The sequence below is a fragment of the Canis lupus genome, chromosome 11 (assembly GCF_011100685.1).
Source record: "Canis lupus familiaris isolate Mischka breed German Shepherd chromosome 11, alternate assembly UU_Cfam_GSD_1.0, whole genome shotgun sequence".
NCBI classification, from domain to species: Eukaryota; Metazoa; Chordata; class Mammalia; order Carnivora; family Canidae; genus Canis; species Canis lupus.
Genome location: NC_049232.1, coordinates 45,258,926 through 45,280,217, shown reverse-complemented (window position 1 = coordinate 45,280,217; position 21,292 = coordinate 45,258,926). Strand labels below are relative to the sequence as shown.

General features: G+C 39.4%; 1 long non-coding RNA gene and 1 other non-coding gene across 3 annotated transcripts; one reads left to right on the top strand and one right to left on the bottom strand.

Annotated features, from left to right (window-relative positions):
- Nucleotides 1–2,483: 2,483 nt before the first annotated feature.
- TRNAK-CUU lies at nt 2,484–2,556 on the bottom strand. Its single transcript has one exon. It is a non-coding gene; the product is annotated as a tRNA-Lys (tRNA).
- Nucleotides 2,557–4,834: 2,278 nt separating this feature from the next.
- LOC106559485 lies at nt 4,835–20,660 on the top strand. 2 transcript variants are annotated; one of them, XR_005366894.1, is made up of 5 exons: nt 4,835–4,863; nt 5,879–6,252; nt 13,842–13,958; nt 14,769–14,903; nt 17,708–20,660. It is a non-coding gene; the product is annotated as an uncharacterized LOC106559485 (long non-coding RNA). The 2 variants fall into 2 exon arrangements; XR_005366895.1 differs by having other exon boundaries at nt 4,836–4,863; nt 6,176–6,252.
- Nucleotides 20,661–21,292: the final 632 nt, after the last annotated feature.

Genomic DNA, 21,292 nt, shown 5'->3' with positions numbered 1-21,292 from the left:
AGCTGTAAAATGAGGAATAATAGTAGTATTTACCTCAAAGAGTTGTTAGTTTAAATAAGCTAATACATGTTAAGTTCTTAAAACAGTGCTTGGCAGGCAGCCCGGGTGGCCCAGCGGTTTAGCTCTGCCTTCAGTGCAGGGTGTGATCCTGGAGACCGGGGATTGAGTCCCACGTCAGGCTCCCTGCATGGAGCCTGCTTCTCCCTCTGCCTGTGTCTCTGCCTCTCTGTGTCTCTCATGAATAGATAAATAAAATCTTTAAATAAATAAATAAATAAATAAATAAATAAATAAATAAATAAATAAATAAATAAATAAAGGCAGCACGAGAGAACTAAAGCCCCAACAGTCACTTCAGCAGTCCAGGATGGCAGTAGCAACGGTTGATCTTGACCAGAAATTCTTTGTCTAGGCAGGTGACAGTGTGCCTAAGATGTGTTTTAACAGTCAAGTACTGAAGACTATTATTTTTTTGTAAGAGGAAAAAGCAGTATTCAGTTTGGAACATTCATTTGGAGAACTCTGAAGATCTGAAATCATGAAGTACACCAGTCTAGGTGTAGAAAGTATCAGGGAACAAAGATCTAGAGCTCTCTCTGTCTCTGTCTCCATCTCTGTCTCTGTCTCTCTTTCTCGCCATCACAAAATTTCCCAGAAACTTTTCCCCTTATTTTTTGTGAAAAGGTTTGTGGTAGTGTGACAGCTTTGTAGATCCGTCTGCCTTTAAATCTTGGTTCCTCTCCTGTAAACTATAACGAATTTGGACAAAGTCACTTACTGTTGCCTGGTCTTGATTTTCCAAACTGTAAAGTAGAGTTTATAATACTCACCTGGAGGAGTTGTTATGCAACCTAAATGGGATAACATGAACAAAACCTGGTGTGTAAAAGAAGCGGAATAAGGGGATCTCTGGGTGGCTCAGCGGTTTAGCACCTGCCGTCGGCCTAGGGCATGATCCTGGAGTCCCGGGATAGAGTCCTTCATCGGCTCCCTGCATGGAGCCTGCTTGTGTCTCTGCCTCTCTCTCTCTCTGTGTCTCTCATGAATGAATAAATAAAATCTTTTTAAAAAAGAAGCAGAATAAAAGATATTCCCTTGCCATCTTTTTGGAATATCTGTTTGAAGTAGTTGAAAGATATGAACAGGATTATGGAATGTCAAACGTAGGTTTGCTCTGAAATTATGTGAGAACCTTTTTGAAAACTACTGAATCACTGAATCAGAATCCCTGAAGTGTAGCCAAGAAACCTGTATTTTTTAGGAAACTCCTAGGTTATTCTGATGCCCAACTGAGTTTTAGATCAATAGACAACATGAACACTCATTCTTTTCTGTTGCTAGTTGCATTGCTCACCACGTTATCTCTTCCCCAATTGATGGACACTGGGGCTGTTTCTAGCTTGAGCTATAGGAATAAAGCATCTATGAACATCACAAGTCTTGTGGATGTGTTTTCTTTTATATGCATAAATACTGGTGTGGGGGACAGCTGGCCATAAGGTAGAAGAAACCTCCAGGCCTTGTCCCAGTGTGGTTGTGTCATCTTACCCTGCCATCAACCATGTTGTGCCAGATCTGTTACCTCATCCTTGATTGGCAGAGTCAGTCTCTTTATAGCCATATGGGGGGTGGGTATAGTGGCATCTCCTTCTGGTTTTAATTAGCATTTCCTTGATGACAAATGACATTGAGTATTTTTTTCATGTGCTTGTTGGCCATTCATGTATATATACTTTTTGACTCTTTAAGTCCTTTACCCATTTTTAATTCGTGTGTTTGTCTTTCTCTTGTTAAATTGTTACAGTTCTTTGTAGATCCTGGATAATAGTCCTTTTGTCAGATGCAGATTTTGCCAATGCTTCCTTCAGGTCTACAGCTCGCCTGTTTATTTTCCTAATGGTGTCTTTTGATGAGTAGAAGTTTTTAATTTTTTGATGAAGCCTAATTTTTTTATGATTATTGCTTTCTATGACCTAAGAAATCTTGGCTATCTTTAAGTCATGAATATATTCTATACATTCTTTTTTTTTTTTTTTTACTTTATGATAGTCACAGAGAGAGAGAGGCAGAGACATAGGCAGAGGGAGAAGCAGGCTCCATGCACCGGGAGCCCGATGTGGGATTTGATCCCGGGTCTCCAGGATCGCGTCCTGGGCCAAAGGCAGGCACCAAACTGCTGCGCCACCAGGATCCCCTCCTATACATTCTTTTTAGAAAGCCTTAGGGTTTCACCTTTTATGTTTGAGATATTTATTTTGCCTTTTCACAAGTTTTCAAGACTAGATCTTCTAAAAAATAATATCCAGTTAATGTTACTTTTATACATAAACAAATAAATGAAGCTGAATCATGTTATGAGAAACCTATTACAATGGCTTTCCTGAGAAAATAGGCACAAATGTGGAATTACTGAAAAGATCAGACCATCTTCCATGTTCATGTTTTCTTTTTTTTAATAAAATTTTATTTTTAAGCTATCTCTACACCCAGCATGGGACTTGAACCCACAACCCTGAGATCAAGAGTCCCATGGTCTACCAACTGAGCCAGCTAGGCATCCCTTCTTGTTTTGTTTTCAAACATATAATTTAAGAAGAATGGCTTCTCTGATTATAGAGCGGCCTTGAATTAAGGAGGTGTTCTAAACATATGTTTGGTGAGCTAAAAGAAATTGACTATTTATGCATTTGTACATAATGGTGAATGGTGGGGAGAGAGGAGTAGTAGTCCTACACCCTATGTATGGAATCCAAAAAGAAGAGGAGCAGAAACCATATCCTCCTTGATTACATGGGAGAGAGAACCTTATCCACATGTTCCCAGTTGTCTCCATACTTGTTTTCTTCTGTTGCACACATTGAGATCTGAGAGTCAGGAGATGACTCTGGCCACACTGCTTGAGGCAGAGAGTCACATGTGTTCCTTTGCAGGCTTGGCTCCCAGCTGTTACATTGGTAGAGGACTCTGACACAGTGATAAGTGAACAGGCCATCTGATATTCTATCCAACACGGGGTAGTGGCTCATTTCAACTCTCACATAACACATAACATTTGCTCCAGAAATGGATTTTCTGAAACTTTCCACTTAAATAACTGTGGATTAACTTTTAGTGAGGCCAACATAGTGGGAACTAAGCAGAGCATATAACCCCAGACTGTTGGGCAGGAGCACATTGTCACGGTTCTGACTTAATTCACTGCATATTACGTCCTTTGAAATTTGCAGCCAGATTTTACACTATTCACCTTTTAATGTCTGGAAATGCATAAAGCATTTGGCCATTGGTTCACCTTGTTTAAGTTATACACCTAGATAGGATAAGACTATATTTGCCAAAGCATAGTGTACTTTTCTAAAAGATTAGAATTGTTCTTCTACCTTAGATAAGCCATAGAATGTTAGTGATCGTGTTTTTATGCAATCCTATGAGTGATAACATTACATATTATCATGCCTCCCCCCAAACTTTTTTTATACAAACTTAGAAAAGTTTCTAATATAAAGGTTATATTATCAACAAATGCTAGTTTGAAAGAACTAAATAGGATTTTGAAGATTACCCTTCTTTAACAATGCCTTAAATTTTTATCTCCTTATCCATTCCTCATTGCTTTCTTTCTCAAGACATTATGGTTTATTGTGTCTCCACTAGGTACCTTGCATGTGATTTACACAGTGAATGGCCCTGCTTTCGGAGCAAGTTAATGATATAATATCCCCATTTATATTCAGAGCAGTCAACACTTTCTAGCTCTCAGAATAATAAAAGCACCTGCATTTAATATACATGGAAGAATGGGAAGGCAGATAGCAGATAAGGCACAATCAGGGAAGTGTAATCAGATAAAATATCACAATATTATAGTAGATCAGCATCTGGTAATGACTCGAATTTTGAAAGACTGACAAACAGCATGGCCTAAAGCAGCCAGGCATACCTCATTCAGAGCAACTCTTCCCAGAACTGATTGCTCCTCTCATGTGTTTTCTGCCAGATTAAGCAGGTAGGGTTTCTTATTTTAACTCTTCTGGAACTGCTTTGTGCCACTGGAAAAACACTGGCAATCTTCCTTTTGAGCCCAGATCAGAAACAAAAACAAATGACGTAGCCGAAAGTAAAGCCTTGCATCTCCCAGCAGTTATCTCAAATTGATCCAAATCAGTTTTATTAAAAATAAAAATAAAGCCTGCAGTGATAGACAGAGCTTTCATTTCCCTCTCCGTACTTGCCTGCATGGCATTGACATTTTATTCTTTTTTTTTTTTTTTTTTTAAAGCAGGGGAAAACAGTTTATTAGAAACTGATTTGTCTCTGAGAACTTCCTCACTTTTGGCCACTGGCAGCTGGTAAACCTAGCTGTGTATCTTAGCCTTGTGTGAGCCCTAATATAACACAACCATATGGAGTCATATAGAAAGCTTCAGATTCGCAAGTCAGAACTGAACAAATCTGTGGTCTGTACAGTGGGGCTTAGGACTTTTCCTCTCCTTTTAAGTTATTCTTTGTTGGAGGCCAGTCATCTTCAGTGAACTCCCTTGAGTTTATCAGATACCACTGAGGAAATGGGGAGTGCAAGATACAAGGCGTGGGCAGGGCCCAGGTACAGAAGGACCGTTTAGCAAACATAACCTGGCCCACACTCTGCCCTGATGTTGACCCCTTCCATGGCAGGGTTCCGGCTCCTTCACAGAGGGATCACAAAGCGCCTTTGCTCTTATCTGCTGCAATTGGAGTAGGATACCATGTGTAGAAAATGGACTTGCCTCATCTTCTGAGAAGAGCTGTATTCACTCTCTTGTTCCCCAATTCTGATGCTTTTGTTTGCTTTTCTAGAGTGGCAGCCCTGGGCACCAGTCAAAGGTGTGTGTTTATTTTAATTATTTATTTATTTGTTGAGAGTGTGTGAGAGAGAGAGAGGGGAGGGAGAGAGAGCACAAGTAGTGGGGGAGAGGGAGAGGAAGAAGCAGACTCCCCTCTGAGCAGGGAACCCCATGTGATGTGGGGCTCTATCCCAGGATCCTGAGATCATGACCTGAGCAAAAGGCAATAACTTAAGTGACTGAGCCACCCAGGCACCTCAAAAAGTGTGTGTTTAAATGAAAATTTCATAAGTATGGACATGAAGGAGGTGAAATAAATGTCCATTGAGTTTAGAGCAACTCTATTTTTTGGAAATCACTCTTCCCAAAATATCTCTGTCTCTTTGGCTGGTTTAGTCAGCTCAGACTGTGATAACAAAATACTGTAGACTGGGTGACCTAAAGAACAGAAATTTATTTTCTCACAGTTCTGAAGGCTATAAGTCTAAGACCAGGGTGCCAGGGTGGTTGGGTTCTGGTGAGAATTCTCTACCTGGTTTGCAGACAGTGGCCATCTCAGCATGTGCTCATATGATCTTTTCTTTGGAAAGAGAGGAAGAGAACACGCTTTCTGGTGTGCCTTCTTATAATGACACTTATCCCACAAGCCCCTCCCTATGACCTTGTTTAAACATGTATAACCTCCCAAAGGCCCTATCTCCAAACACCATCACATTGTGGGTTACATAGGAACCGGGAGGTGGGGGACACAAGTCAGTCCATAGTATTACCCACTAGTTTTATCGTGGCAGTGTTCGTAAGGCTGGGACAAAGAGAGCCAGTGTCTGGCCAAAAAGGTTGACTTTGAAGAGTGTTAGTAGTTTAATCCAAGATGGAGCAAAAAAGGGAGTTATCCCTTTTTTCACACACGCCCACACCCTGCCATACCCACGTTAGACTTGAGAGAAAAAGGAGTAAGTGCTGTGTCAGGGATGAAGTAGAAATGTAATAACTTTCTGGATGTTTATGGTGTCAACATTCTCTTATCTTTTCTACTATACTTTCCACCTTTACAGTTAATAAGGACTAATCGCTGATTTAAGAATGATGAATTAACCCACAAGGGAGCTTCATTCACCAAGAAGTTTTCAATATATTATAAATACCAAAAAGGGAACTAATTTTTAAGAGTTCTGATGACCTGAGTGGAAGTAAGGAGTTGGTGGGGAATCATGGGTTAGTTACAACCCCCTCTTTTCAGAGCATCCCATTTTGTATAATGTTTTCTTATACAGAATTATTCATTATTGAATGCTTTTGGGAGATGGGCTGAGATTTACATTTACAATTGAAAAACTGTAAACTCCTTCAAGGTCATTAGAAGAGATCTGGATTATCAACTGAAGCGTGAACTGCACAATACTGAAAATTGAAAACACCTCCCCCAGAGGTTTGTTTATTTGTTTTGTTTTTTTGCTTTTATTTTTTGCTTTGTTTTGCATTTTAGTTGTGGACTGAGAGGAACAAGCAAAGCAGCCTATTGTTTTAACTTGTCATTTGGTGAGTCTGGGCCATGAAAAGCCATGCTAGTCACATTAAAAAGAGATGTATCACTATCTGATTTGTGATTAGAGATGGCCTTAGATAAAGCACAATTGGGGCTATTTCAGCCTCTAAATTGAAAACATTTCTGCTTCTTCTTGAAGCTCCATTAAGAGGTATTTAATAAATAGTAAAGATGATCATGCAACCAGTCAAATTATTTTCTGGTTCCATTTGCATTCCTCACCCTTTCCTCAGTCTTCTTCCTGGAGGGGGAAAACAGTACAGTAAGTAAGTAGTAACACAGTTATCTGAAGGATGGCATGAGCATTGATTCATCTCAAGTGTTTAGGTAGAGATTATGCTGTATGTAATGGGGTATGATGCATAATTTTCTAACTTAAGACTGTGGTTTATGCATTTTGCCACCATCATCCCATTTTGGGGCAGGTAAAGTACTGATCAGTAGAAAAGATAGTGGGAATAGATCGAGGAGAATAAAAAGATGTATGTGTGATGGCATTGACTGTAAAGTGGGATAAGAATCATTTCCTGAAGACAGAATTTGGGATTACTTCTTAAGGACTGAGTGATTTGTTCTTTTCCTCTGTACATAATTTGTGTTGAAGGTTTTGGGTGACAAGAAAAAGATACTTCTCAGTTACTTCTGCAATTATATTTGAGTCATATTTTCTAAGGGAAGTACCTGAGTCTGCCTTTGTTAAATGCACACCCCAAATCTAAATCTCAAGCTTCAGGAATGAGAAAAGATTAGATCTTCATGCATCTTAGTTGTTAGAAAGTCATTTAACTTTTTGCCTTAGCTTTTCTATTTCGATAGCAGGAACATATTATTTTCTGCCAGATTTAATAATCTCCTCATTTTTTAGCTGAATTCTCTAGGTATTTGTCAGAAGATTTTGTCATTACGTGATGGTGCACAACAATTGTTTAATAAATTGTTGCTATAAAGACATTATAAAAATACATATATGAATACTTCTAAGAAACGAGCGTGCATAGTTGGAGATGACAAATTGTTAAATATTGGAAATGATTAGTGGAGAAAAACCATCTGAAAAAAGTAACTTAGCTGAGTAATGAGTGCTACGGATTAACATATTCTACAAATCTATCAATACTAGGGCTTAGCATGTCCTTGTTACTCTCTAAAATTAATAATGACAGATACCAAGACCCCATTAATATTTTAATAGTCTAAGAAGCACAGGCAAGCATGCAGCAGGGAAGAATGTCAATCAGTGGTCAGGGGTGCACGGCCATCTTGAGAGAGTCTGTCAGGCAGGAGAGTGAAGTCCTCGTACGACTTTCTTCTTCCTGGGTTCATTCACAGATCAGCACCCAGTTTCAGAAAATGTACTAATTTTGAACAGAGGGATGTGCTGGCACAGGGCAAACCCCACAGAGTATTTAGCATTCTTTATGCCCACTATGTGTTTTAAGAAATACTAATGTTCGTGTCAGTGTGTATCCTTCAATGTCGTGTCCTCTGAAAAAATAGTAGGAACTCTTACAAAGAATATATATCCTGGGAGTCTGAAGAAGTAGGTTTTTCCTCTGATTCTGGCACTGACAGTCTCCTTGCTCGAATCAAGATCCAAGATCCTCCTTAGTAGAAATGATATAATGTGTGCAAACTACTGTGAGATACTTGGAAGAATAAATCTGAGTGAAATAAGGAGAGAAGGGAAGAAAACCGTTAAATAACACATGTAAAGGACTTATGGTGGTGCCTCACTCAAAGGAGGTCCACAAGCAACACTGGCTTCCCACTCTTTTTGCTTCCAAGGGGCCCCTTTCTACAACGACCTTTCCTTGACCTTCCTATGTGGCTCACAACATGTTTTGCAGCACTCATAAACGTTTCCTCAGAGTCGACTTTGGATTTGAAGCTGTAATGATAGTTCCCTCTTGTAATAATATGTTCCTATAATTTGACACCCACAGAGGTGGTTCTGTAGAGAAGGAGGGTCTGCTTCTCGAAGGCTGTCAGTCAGCACTTCATTACTGGACGGGTTTGAAGGATCATTTGTTAGAGGCTCTACAGGACCGGAGACCACATCACAAAGACTGAGTATTTTTCACTTGATATTTCTAATCTAAATACCACAACTGGTTTCTACCGCAAGAAAGTAGAAGCCAAAAGAAAAGAGGCAGGATTCCAGAGAAAAAGGAGAGAAAAAGCAGTGTTTTGCCAGGAACTGGTATGCTCACCCCAGGACTAACACCATCAGACATAGGTTTGGTAGCAGCTGCCAGGATCTGTACAAGGCCAGTATTAGTTCTGTTCTTGGAGTTTCCTTATACTTCCACTGGTAATGATTCGCCTTTTTTTTTTTTTTTAATGATTCCCTTTTAATCGCTTGATTATAGTTAAGAGCTCAGAGACGAGATATACATTTCTTCACTCTCTTTTTAAAAATATTTCCTTATGACTTAAAAGAAGTCGGTTTTTACTTTGGCCTTGTCTCTGCTGCCGGGTTGCCTGATGGATTTTTCTCTGCACAAGCCCAACCCGGCTCCCACCCCTGTGTTTACTTGCCATGTTTTCTGGTAATTCTCGTGATTTCAGTCCTTTCCCCGTGCTATTGTGCTGGGCACCTACTGGAAACAGCCATCTTCTTGTCCCTACCTGTTGATCCACTCTTCTGTCTCGGGGTTTCCTCCAGGATCAGCCATCAGGGAGGTTTTCTTTTCCTTCTGCCTCTCTCTCTCTCGAGGTCTGATGAGTTCTATTCTCTTTCATTCCACAGTGTATTGAGCATTACAAAGTGTACTTGTAGGATTAAGCTTATTTGTTGGCAAACTTGTCTTCTTCCCTGGCCTGTTGGCTCCTTGACCACCGGCCTGAACCACTTTTTTTTTTTTTTTTTTTTTAAGATTTTATTCGTTTATTCATGAGAGACACAGACATAGGCAGAAGGAAAAGCAGGCTCCCTACGGGGAGCCTGATGCAGGACTCCATCCTAGGACCTCGAGATCATGACCTGAGCCAAAGGCAGACGGTCAACTACTGAGCCACCCAGGCACCCCTGAGGCACTCATTTTTATAGGCCTGGCCATAGTAGTGCTGATGGAACATTTACTGAACAAATGTTCAGTACATTCTCTTTTGTTATATACAACAAAATAATTCAAAGTTAGCAGGGAGCATTTGATGTAAAAGAGATTTGTGAAATGAATGAGAGCTTATGTTTTATTGTTTGTTCTGAGACAGGGAGAGCAACATATATTTATGAAATATGGGTAAAAATAATTGACTTGGTGATTATGGGGCAAACCATCTTGGAAGATGGCATAGTGAGGTATAGCAAGTTCATTGGCAGAGTTCTAGGCAGAATTTTGCCACAGAGCCTAGCCACAGTCTGTGGAAGCTCCCCCTTCTGGCCTTAATATTCTCATCTTGTAGAACAGAGAGAAAGGACAAAATAGTCTTACATGAATTTCAGGTCATTCACGCTCTGGAGACCTATTATCCATCATAACAATTGCCATTAGGGGTCGTCTGTCACTGCCAAGGAGGCCTGGCTCTAGCCCTATATAAGGGTACCTACCCATTTTTTGTACCTTATGCAGATTTTGGGTCCTCTAGGTTCTTTTTCTTAGTTTCCTCTAGTCATGCTCTTCTTCCCCCTTCCTTTAGACTTGTAAGTTTTGCCCTGGAGCTGCTGAATAGTTGAACATCATATTACATGGCCCTCCCATCCTCCTGTAGGGTAACCTCATTGCCTCCCCACTGCCTGCCTCTACCTCATTGCACCAGACAGGCCTTAGCACCTCTCCAGCTAGTCCTTACACTGCAACTGGCCCAGGTGGGATTTTAGGGCCTCATGGCAAAATGCCCTGTCTTCAATTTTGTGCTAAAGCTGTATTGCCATTGGGACGCCTGAGTAGCTCAGCCGTTGAGCATCTGCCTCCAACTCACGGTGTGACCCAGAATCCCCGGATCAAGTCCCAAATCAGGCTCCCTGTGTGGAGCCTGCTTCTCCCTCTGCCTTTGTTCTCTGCTTCTCTCTCTCTGTCTCTCATGAACAAATAAATAAAATCTTTAAAAAAAAACTGTTTTGCCATAAACGTCTCCAGTTGCTTCACCATCAGCACACCTCCTTTTCTTCTCTTTTCCAGAATCCACCTCACTTAATATGACAGTTAGTAAATAGTTCTGATCACAGAAAGTTTACTGCAGGTGATAGATATTTACTTACACTGCTGATCCTTGCAGTGTCCCCAAGGGTAGATATTTTATATTAATTTTAGAGATGAGGAAACCGAGTCTCAGATTGTTTAAATAACTTGCCCACATTGCCCAACTCCAAAGCTGGTGCTGTTTCTGCTGCACTATGTTACATTTCAGCATATGGAGGCCCAGGTCAATTTTTGTTGTTTTGTTCATGTCAGCTCTTTATGTGTTTCAGAAACAGTGTTGTCTCACCAAAGAGAAAGACATTCCACTGCATTTTATAATACATCAACTTGCTATTTTATTTTTTCTTTCATAGTCTTCTGCTCTGTGTATCTTTACACATATTTTAAAGAGTTAAGATCATAATATGGATATAGTCCTTATTCTAAAAATAATTCCATAAGCACTTTCTTTGTTGCTCTTTTCTCTATTGTCATCTTAATGGTGCATAATTTTTGTCAGATTGGTTTATCATACTTTTAAAGATCTTTTTCCTGCTGCAGAACTTTGAGGTTATTTCCATTTTGTGCTGTGATAAATTATGTTATAATAATGATATTTATGTACTTTTTAAGATTAATGGTAATACATTGGCTTTTAAAACCTTTTTTATCATGGAAATTGTGAAATATTCACAAGAGATTAGAAGGGACCTGCATCTACCTGTCACTCTGCTTCAACAAAAATTAACATTTTGCTCATGTTGTCTCAGCTACAACACCATTTTTTTTTTTTTTTTTTTTTGGAGAACATTAAAGAAAATTTCCAAGTATCTTGTCATTGCACTTCAGGATAGACTTGTAACTGATAAGGACTTTCCCCAGTGTCATCTAATAGTCTGTGTTTAAATTTCCCTGATTATCTCCAGAGTGACTTTTCACATTAAGTTTGTGCAAGGTAGGATCCAAATACAGTCTACATGTTGCAATTGGTTGTTAACATCATTAAAGTTTCATTTATTCTAAATGGTACACACACACACACACACACACACACACACTCTCACTCATTTTTTAATGCCATCAATTTGTTGGAGAAGCTATGTCAGAATTTCTGTAGAAGGTCCAACATTCTAAGATTAGTGGTTTCTTCAAGGTAGCCTCAACTGCTATCCTTATCTATTCTATTTGTTTTAACTGATAGATGTGAGTACTTTCAATAAGATGGTGGTTCAATTTCTTAAGAAAAATATTTTGTAAGTGCTGTCCATTTCACTTTGAGGTCAAACTTCTTAGAACATTTTACCAGGTCACAAGCTTCTTTTCTTTCTTGTTCTGCCCCAAAGCCTCTTGTATAGGCAATTTATTAATATACAAGCCCATTCACGTCAGGCACATGTAACTAGATCCCTGCTAATCCCAGCCTCTTCTGTCCCACCTACTGGACCCAGTGTTAACATTAACCAATTTCCTTGTAGCCCAGTCAACCTTATTAGAAAACTAGGAATTGCCTGAAATACTTTTGAAAGCAGTTAGTGGCCCAAGAAAGCCTGGATTTGAAAGAGAAATAATTGAGAATTGAGGAAGCATGCCTCAATTGTAGACATTGAATGTTCTGGTTCAAAGGTTAAGTTCAAGTATATGGGGCACGACTGTTATATTGATGACTTCACATGTCAGAGAAGGCCTGAGACCTACATCTGTTTTTATGCTTCTACACTATTTAAGCTTAGGGTAGTTTGAGGTTTCTCTTTCTTAGAGTATTAAGGCCATTATCATGAACCACTAAGTTCTAATGGGTCTGCTTCCATCATACTGAATCTCTGGGCACCACGAGGGAGCCCTGGCTAGAGCAGGAGAGTAGGACACTTTCTTTTCTTCCTAGGACACATCCCACCTTGTATTTTAGATACAGCATTTCAGGGCCTCTTCAGGGCCACACATGATACCCAAAGTCCCACCAGACAGAACAAAGAGATGTCCAAGACTTGAGATTCCCAGAATTGTCCAGGAATTGGGAGAGGCAGAGTGAGTCTCTCCTATCTTCCTGGTCCCAGAAAACTGTAAGGCATGTGTGGCTTTCCCTTTAGGTCATTAGGCAAAGTGAGATCGTCCGCCTGGTTTGCCTGACTATTCCAACCTCCTATATTTTTACACTCTGGATAAATCCTTAGCATTAGTGGACAAGTACCAAAAATGGACAATCAGTTTCTGCCTTGAGATCTGGTATGGACTTAACTCTTTGCTAGAAAAGAAAAGCAACCCTTCCATTCTTCTTCTGTGAGCTTATCCAAATTTTGTCTTTTTCTTTCAGTATCTTCTATTTATTTAATTCTTCTGTTTGCTTGTGTTGGTAAAAACCACTTTACTGAGGTATAATTGACATACGAAAACTGTACATACATACTGTACACAACTTGAGTTTGGAGAGGAGTATACACTGTAAAGCCATCACCACAATCTATGCCAAAAATCTGCCCATTACCCAAAAGATTTTTGCTGCCCTCTTATTTTTTCTCATTTATTTAATTCTTATCTTGAAAAGAACCTTTCTATAATCCATGGATACCTTTTGCTCTTTGTTTACAATGTTAACTTGCTGTATCCTCATCATTCCCTGTGAATATATACAATTGGTAATCTGGGGAATTGGGTACTCCCCAGAAGTGTTCAGTCTATACTCATTTCCTTCTATTGCATAAGCAGTTCTGGCTTTTAAGCAAACAAAGGAGTAAATTTTGGAGTCAACTAAAATAAAAGCTTGACTATCAGACATGAATCAAATGTGCTCTACAGACTAATCCATTATTCGAGTATATCTGGGACTACATAAATTAATCTTAATCATGTTTATTCTTTTAAAAACATCAACAGTTAAAAATTGCATATCTCATTATTAAAAATGGTTTTGGAGCTGAGATGTAATCTCCTAAATTAAGGAATAAAAATAAGAGCAGGATGATCCAGCTAACCATTTTTCTTCTTAAAACTTGAAATAAATGGAGATCAAGAATGTTAGACATCTTTAAATAAATCAGAGGTCTTATGACATTTCTAATATTTTATTAACAAAGTTTTGATTTGATTTATCTATGTAAAATAACTAGCAAGGTATTCTCTAAGTGCTGAGACATAAATTACAAACACGAAACCTTGATTTATGTTAATGGTGGATAATATGTGGGACATGGCAAGTTATCACGGATTTTACAATATTCCCCAAGTTGGGGATGGAATCATAGAAAAGTACTGGAGAAACTGCTGCCTTAGGCTCCATTTGTTGATATATAGATGATGGCTGTCTTCTAAGAAATGATATAATCCTGATGATGTGAACTTGCACTTCTATTCCAGGCACCTCCAGATTTTAGCGAAATCTGCTCGACATTTCCGAGTCCCTATGATGGATCAGAGGCATTCAGATCTCTGCAAGGATGGCAGAGGAGGAAAAACAAAAAACTGTCAGCATTGGTAAATATTGGGTCTCTCCAATCTCTTGCAGAATGTTAACATTTTCATATTTCTAAAGTACCTTCATCTCTCCCATCTCCTAGACGCTCAGTGACACCCAATGCCCAGAATTTCCAATTCTGTGTCAATCCAACATAGGCCCCCTGTATTGTTTACCTGAGCTGCTGAGTATTACTGGGGAGAAATTGTATGGCCTGCAGATCAGCAGCAGGGCACATTTTCACTTGTCAACCTCAAGAGCTGTTGGCCTCATGCACCATCTCCCTGTTCTTTGCCTGGCCGACCTCTCCCCAGCCTTTAGGGCTTAGCCTAAACTTAAAGCTTCAGAGAAACCTTCTCTCTGATTGCCCTCTCTGATTAGACTCCCTCCTTTCCCAGTATCCCATTCATTTTTTTTCAAGACACTTGGCACTCTATAATTCTTTATTTAAGTCTCTGCCTGATTTATTGTTTGTCTCCACAACTAATTTCTTGTGAGTGGGGATAGCATCCGTTTTATTAATTACTGTAATATAGCTCTCTTCTTGGCACACAGTAGACACTCAGGGAGAATTTTTGTATAAATGAATAAATTGTAAGAGTGTGTTTGGAAAAAAAATATCTAATTTTAAAAAAGTTTAAAAAGCATCACTTTCAGTGAATATGGCCATAGCACAAGAGATATCCGTACGGATGTCAGGTTACATATACCTGCTAAATAAGCATCTTGTATGTGGTGAAATAGTTTAAGACTCCAGGGTTCTGAATTCAGAACATACAGCAGTTGCTAAGCCTTTATAACAGCAGTTCTCAACCTCCTTTTGTCTGCAGCTGCACACAGGCTGATGCTCTGTTGACCTGTGCCATGTGAACAAGCCAGCATTGTGCATGGCTCCCAGAGCCCTGGCTCTTCCTGCACTTCTTTCTCCCCGACTCAAGAAACCATTTGGGGATGCAAGTGAGTGAGTGAGTATGAATGTAAGGCTACTAGAAGGATTAGCTCAAATCTGTTCTGATATACATTAAAAAGCAAAAGATAAACCAGTTATAAATTTGGAGGTTTGAAAAAAATAGTAATGAGTTACTTGCTGCTACCTATTTCACAACTGATCAAGACATATCAGTGTGTCATGATGTGATTTTTGAATTGGTGGGGTTTTTTTAAAGATTTTATTTATTTATTTATTTATTTATTTATTTATTTATTTATTTAATTTTAGAGAGAGCAAGAGCAGGAGAGAGGGGCGGGGCGAGAGGGAGAAGCAGACTCCCTGCTGACCAGTGAGCCCACTATAGGGCTTGATCCCAGGACCCTGGAATCATGACCTTAGACAAAGGCAGAAGCTTAACTGACTGAGCCTCCCAGGTGCCCCTGGAATGGTATTTTAGAAATTAATCCCAAACCACTGGGGAGAATTTTATTGCTCATGTAACCTCTGGGGAAGAAGAAAATGCATGAGTTGAGAGTGCAAAATAGCAAGCCCTGTAGGAGAGGAACTCATGGAAATGATAATTGCATTAAAATGTACACTGTGGCTTGTAAGATATTGCCTTGATGGCCTCCCTCAGTGACTAATGTAAAATACTTATTATTTAAGTTGAACTATATGAATGCAGATATGAGACATTTTTATTTAAAAATGCAATTTCATAGGAGTTGAACTAACTAGTTTATTAATATTTTCTGTTGTTCATCAAAAATGCGCTTGGAACTGAGCTATCAGCACTTGCAAAAATGAGAAAAAGCAGCGTAACAGTGAATTTTAGGGTGTCCCTTTTAGTGCCTTTTTTTCTCAGAACAAGTTAACTAATCGATGAACCTGTTGATCTTGGTTGCTCATCCTTAGCCCAGCGCTGGTCTAAGTGCTATCTGGGGGATAGATACAGAGGAGCCCAGGGTAGCACTGGCTGTAAAAAGTTACAATCTACGTGGCAAAACAAGATACATCTGAAAAATAAAACACTTTATGCATACTAAATTATGCAGTCCTAACAAATAAAGACAAATGGCTTATCTGTCACTGTTGTTCCTCTTGTCTTGCCATATATGTATTTTTAAAAGCTTTTTACTTTGAAAAATAGTTTTATATTTATAAAAGAGTTGCAATGATAGCACAGAGATATATTTAGCTCTCCATAGTGTTAACATCTTACTTAACAATGGTACAGTCATCGAAGTAGGATATTGCCACTGGTATGTAACTATTCACTAAGGTACAGACTACTCAGATTTCACACGTTTTTCCATTAATATACTTTTTCTGTTCCAGGATCCAATCTGCTGACAATACCACATTACATTTAGCATATATGTATTTTAATAATGATACTATATAAAAGTAGGAAGGAAAGCATTTTACCCATACTCAGATATGACTGCTGTTAATATTTTGGTGTATTTCTTCCTGAGACACTCACGTAAACACACACCATGCATGTCAGGATCAAACCGCATACCTGTTTTTGTACTCTTATTTTTATAATTTAACAAATCATAAATATTACCCTATGTTATTAGTGTTTGAAAATATGCTTAATGTGTATATAATTTTTACCATATGGATATGATAACAAAAGCTATGTTAACATTACCAGATTATTGAATACTCCTATCCATTTTCCCTCTTACGAATGTCACTGTGATGATATTCAGTACACATGAGCCCTGGGCAGCTTTCATATTTCTGCAGGTTGATGACAAGGAAGACTATATAAGGTGAAGATCTATGGATTTTCCCCTTTTATTATTTTTTTATTGAGACATCTTTTATTATATTTTTAAATTCAAGAGCTACACATTTAAACTATACTGAAATCTCTAAAATGGAAAATGAAAATCTTCTACTCTGGTAGACTTACTTCCCTGAGGAAAAGAACAGTGTCATGAGGTCTCTGGCTCTCACTTGAACCTGTGCTCCTGAAATTATTAGGGGTGTTTCCAGCAATGGTATAAAAATGTAACTTCAAACCTGAGCTTTTTATAAGTGTGCAAAGTTCCCAAGGGTTCTCAGGAAGAATATCCTAGCCCCGTTATCTTTTGATTTGTGGCTAAAGATGCCATTCCTTGGACATTTCCTATAGTTGCGGATGACCATTTTTATTTTCAGGATTTAGCTGCTCATTTGTTACTGAGAGATTCATTATTAGGTAACAGAGCAACACAGGGGGAAAAGGGATCCTCTGATTGTTCCTACCTTTTAGAATAGATAATTCATCTGTTCCCAAGACACTAAGGTCCACAGGTGCAAGGCCCGGAGCTGCCATCCACTGATACTGTTGTTGGCCATGAAAGTATGAGGGGAGCATCTCGGGCCCCTGGCTCCTGCATTCCGTAGCCACAGTGGCTGGACGCTTAGCACACTGTTGATGTTGGGGCTTACTACAAGCAGGCAACAGAGCATGGGTAGCGAAGATGGCAGAGTGTAGCCTCTGAAGTTAGGCCTGGGCTCAAATTGATAGGATCCAATGCTTACTAAGAATTCTTTGACTTTAAGCAAGTAACTGAGACCCTCTAAACCCTTCTCAACTGTAAAGATGAGATTGTTATACCGGCTGTTATATAATTTGAAGAAGATGTGAAAATGTTTGGTACTGGGCACCTGGCACATAGTGTGCCATCAAATAAAAGTGTGTTAAATGAAGGGATGGATGAATGACTCATGGAGCCAGTTGAACACCCTATTTTTAAAATAGGAGTGTGGCCATTTGTGATTCAACGTGTCAGAAATCTCAATGCCATGAGTAAATTGTCAATTTCATTTCTTCCCCAGGATTGCCGAAAACAGAAACCCAACTCCAGCTAGCTAGCATGAGAGGAATATATTGATGGGACACTCAGATCCTGAAATCTATAAGTTAAAATAACCAGTCTTTGGATCAACTAGATCCAGGCAACTCCGGGGACGTCAGAAAAAGAAAATTATGGACCTCTTCTCCAGGACACTGACATTCGAATTTCTCATTTTTAGTGACCTGCAGCATCAGATGGACCAGCTCTGGCTAGGAAGATGGGTTGTGTGGTATATACACGGTTGCTGGAGGCTTCTCCTCTGTATCAGGGGCAACAAGGCAAGGGGAATATTGGGAGCTAAGAAATTTTTAAGGCTTTAATGAGATGTAATTGTCATATAATAAACTACACATATTTAGAATGTACAAATTGATGCATTTTGAAATATACATAAAATTATATACAATTATATTTATGTTATATATATATTAATCTGGAAAACAATGACTGATGAAAATAATGACTATATTCATCATTGCTGAAAGTTTCTTTGTGCTCTCTTGTATTCCCTCCCTCCTACCTCTCCATGCCCCTCTACTTGTTCCCAGGCAATCACTGATCTGCCTCTTACTATAGATTAATTTGCATTTTCTAGAATTGGGTATAAATGGGTATAAATGTAATATGTACTCTTTTTTGTCTGGCTTTTTGCACTTGGCATTATGATTTTGAGATTCATTCATGTTGTAGCATGTATCAGTACTTCACTCCTTTTTATGAATGTGTAATATTCCATGGTATGGATACACCACAGTTTATTCTTTCAATTCTTCCTGGACTTTTAGGTTGCTTCTGGTTTGGGGCTATTACCAATAAACCTGCTATGAAAATTCATGCACAAGGCTTTGTTTAGACATATGCTTGCATTTTTCTTGGTTAAAAACCTAGGACTAGAATGGCTGGGTCATCTTGTAGGTGTATAATTAATTTTTTTCAGAACCAGCCAAGCAGTTTTCCAAAGAGACTGTAGCATTTTACATTCCCACCAGCAATATATGAGAGTTCTAATTGTTGCATATCCTCACTTCTACTTGGTATTTATCCAGAATTTATTTTTAGAAAATTCTCAAAACTTAATTCTAAGAAGACCAACAACCTAATTTTTAAAAATGAGTAAAAGATTTCAATAGATAATTTCCAAAGCAGATACACGGTGGCAAATATGCACATGAAAAGATATTCAACATCATTAGTCAGTAGAAAAATGAGAATTAAAAGTGCAATGGCATGCTTATTCAAAAAATAACATCAAAAGGAGGCTAATAATTTGACATTATGATGCCCATTTTATAGATAAGAAAACTGAGGCTCTAGGAATTACGTGCCTTGACCAAGGTTGACCAGCTATGAGGTGGTAGAAGTTGAATTTGAACCTGGGTCTGCTAATCCCTGCTTAATATTTTTAAAAATATTTTTATTTATTTGTCTGAGACAGAGAGAGAGCACAAGCAGGGGGAGTGGTGAAGGGAGAGGGTGAAGTAGACGCCCTGCTGAGCACAGAGCCAAATGGGGGGCTCCATCCATCCCAGGACCCTGCCAAGATCAAGACCTGAGCAGAAGTTGGATGGTTAACTGACTGAGCCACCCAGGTGCCCTCCGCCCCCAGCCCCCAACCTGGCTGCATAATCTTGATGCTAGGCCAGCAACAGTCCTTTGAAGTAGGCTTCACAAGCAAGATTGAAAGCAGAGAAACTCACTTATTATTCAGGAATACATCCATTTCCTCTCCTGATGAGACAGGCTATCACCATTCACAGGGGACACTATGCAACCTTAAGTTTTGGTGTCTATTTTGCCTAAAGGATAAATTCTGTTTTTCCAACATCCAGCTTGTCTAGATGCCTCTGAGAGAGGTATTCAAAGTGTAGAATGCCCACCAAAGCTTCATTGGTCCAATAAAGACTGTTTAACCACAATAATTACAAATATGAGGGGTTTTTTTTTGACTCAGTCTTCATTTGAATCACAGATCTAGTGTTTCTTAAATATGTGATCTTGGACAAGTTACAAGTTTGATATGTTTGCCCATAGATTGAATGATACTGACCTTATGGTGTTTTAAGGGTTAGAGCTGATGTACATATAGATTTTACCACAATGTCCTATACTTAATGTATTCCCAAAATACTGTTTACCACATCACAAATAATAATATATAACCACCCTAATAATAGGTGTGTTAAGCTTCTCACTCACTATGAAACCTGAATAAAACACAAATTCATCACTAGCTGATGTCTTACTCCCTCCTTTAGGAAATACTAATCCACCGACAGCCAGCGTTTGTTCTGTTTTGTTTTTTTTTTAGATTTTATTTATTTATTTATGAGACACACACACACACACACACACACACACACACACACACACACACACACACAGAGGCAGAGACACAGGCAGAGGCAGAAGCAGGCTCCATGCAGGGAGCCTGACGTAGGACTCCATCCCTGGTCTCCAGGATTAGGCCTTGGGCTGAAGGTGGCGCTAAACCGCCGAGCCACCCCGTCTGCCCAGTGGTCTTTAATTCTATAGAAACTACTAAGCCAGTGAAACATTTACCCTTTAGTTGTAAATTTATCCTTTAGTTAGAAATATTCTTTGAAGGGAGTGTCTGTGGTTGCTGTTGGACCACATCAGCTGAGCACCCGCATGGAGTTTTTAAGAGTTCTGTGATTGGATATGCAGGAATCACATGATGTAAAGAAATCAAAGTAAGTGTGATAAAGAGCTCTGCAGGGGCGCCTGGGGGTCTCAGAGGTTGAGCATCTGCTTCACTCTGGGTCTGGTAGGTGGTGATCTTCGGGTTCTGGGCTTGAGTCCTAAGTCTGGCTCCCTTCTCAGCAGGGAGTCTGCTTCTCCCTCTCCTTCTGCCCTCCCCCCTGCTTGGGCTCTCTCTGTCTCTCTCTCAAATGAATAAAAAATCTTAAAAAAAGAAAAGAAAAAAGAAAAGAAAAGAAAAGAAAAGAAAAGAAAAGAAAAGAAAAGAAAAGAAAAGAAAAGAAAAGAAAAGAGCTCTGCAGAACACCATTGCTCATGTTAAGGCGACTGCAGCCCGGCTGCAGTTTTGTGTGGCTTTTAAACCTTAGCAGGCACTCTCACTCCTTTTACTTCCTTCCCCCTCTCCCTGCTCTCCTGCCACCAGCTCTCTTTCCAGGCCCCTGGAGGTGCTGCTTTAGCCACCAATGATCTGTTTTCCTCTGCCCTATTGTTTCTGAAATAAAATCAGGGTTTTCAGTAGATACCTGGGGAGTAGAGTGAACTTCTCTAAGCACTGGGATGTAAGATTACGAGGAGAGAAACTGGTTTTTCTCTCCTTGAAACAAGCCAGTTTCCCTCCTGGATGCCTCCAGCAGCTTTCTCTCAGGTGGCCCAGTAATGGGCTGGTCCTGCAGGGAGAGCCAGCAGTTCTATGGGTTGGCACCAATGTTCATAACCCAAACTTCGCAGAAGATAGCCACTGAGAATAGAATGATTTTCACACTGGCAAGGTTGGGCTTTGTTTTCAGAGTACCTCGGTCAGGTGATCTCCATCACCTTCTGGCTATTACTGTGTGAGGTGACCGGA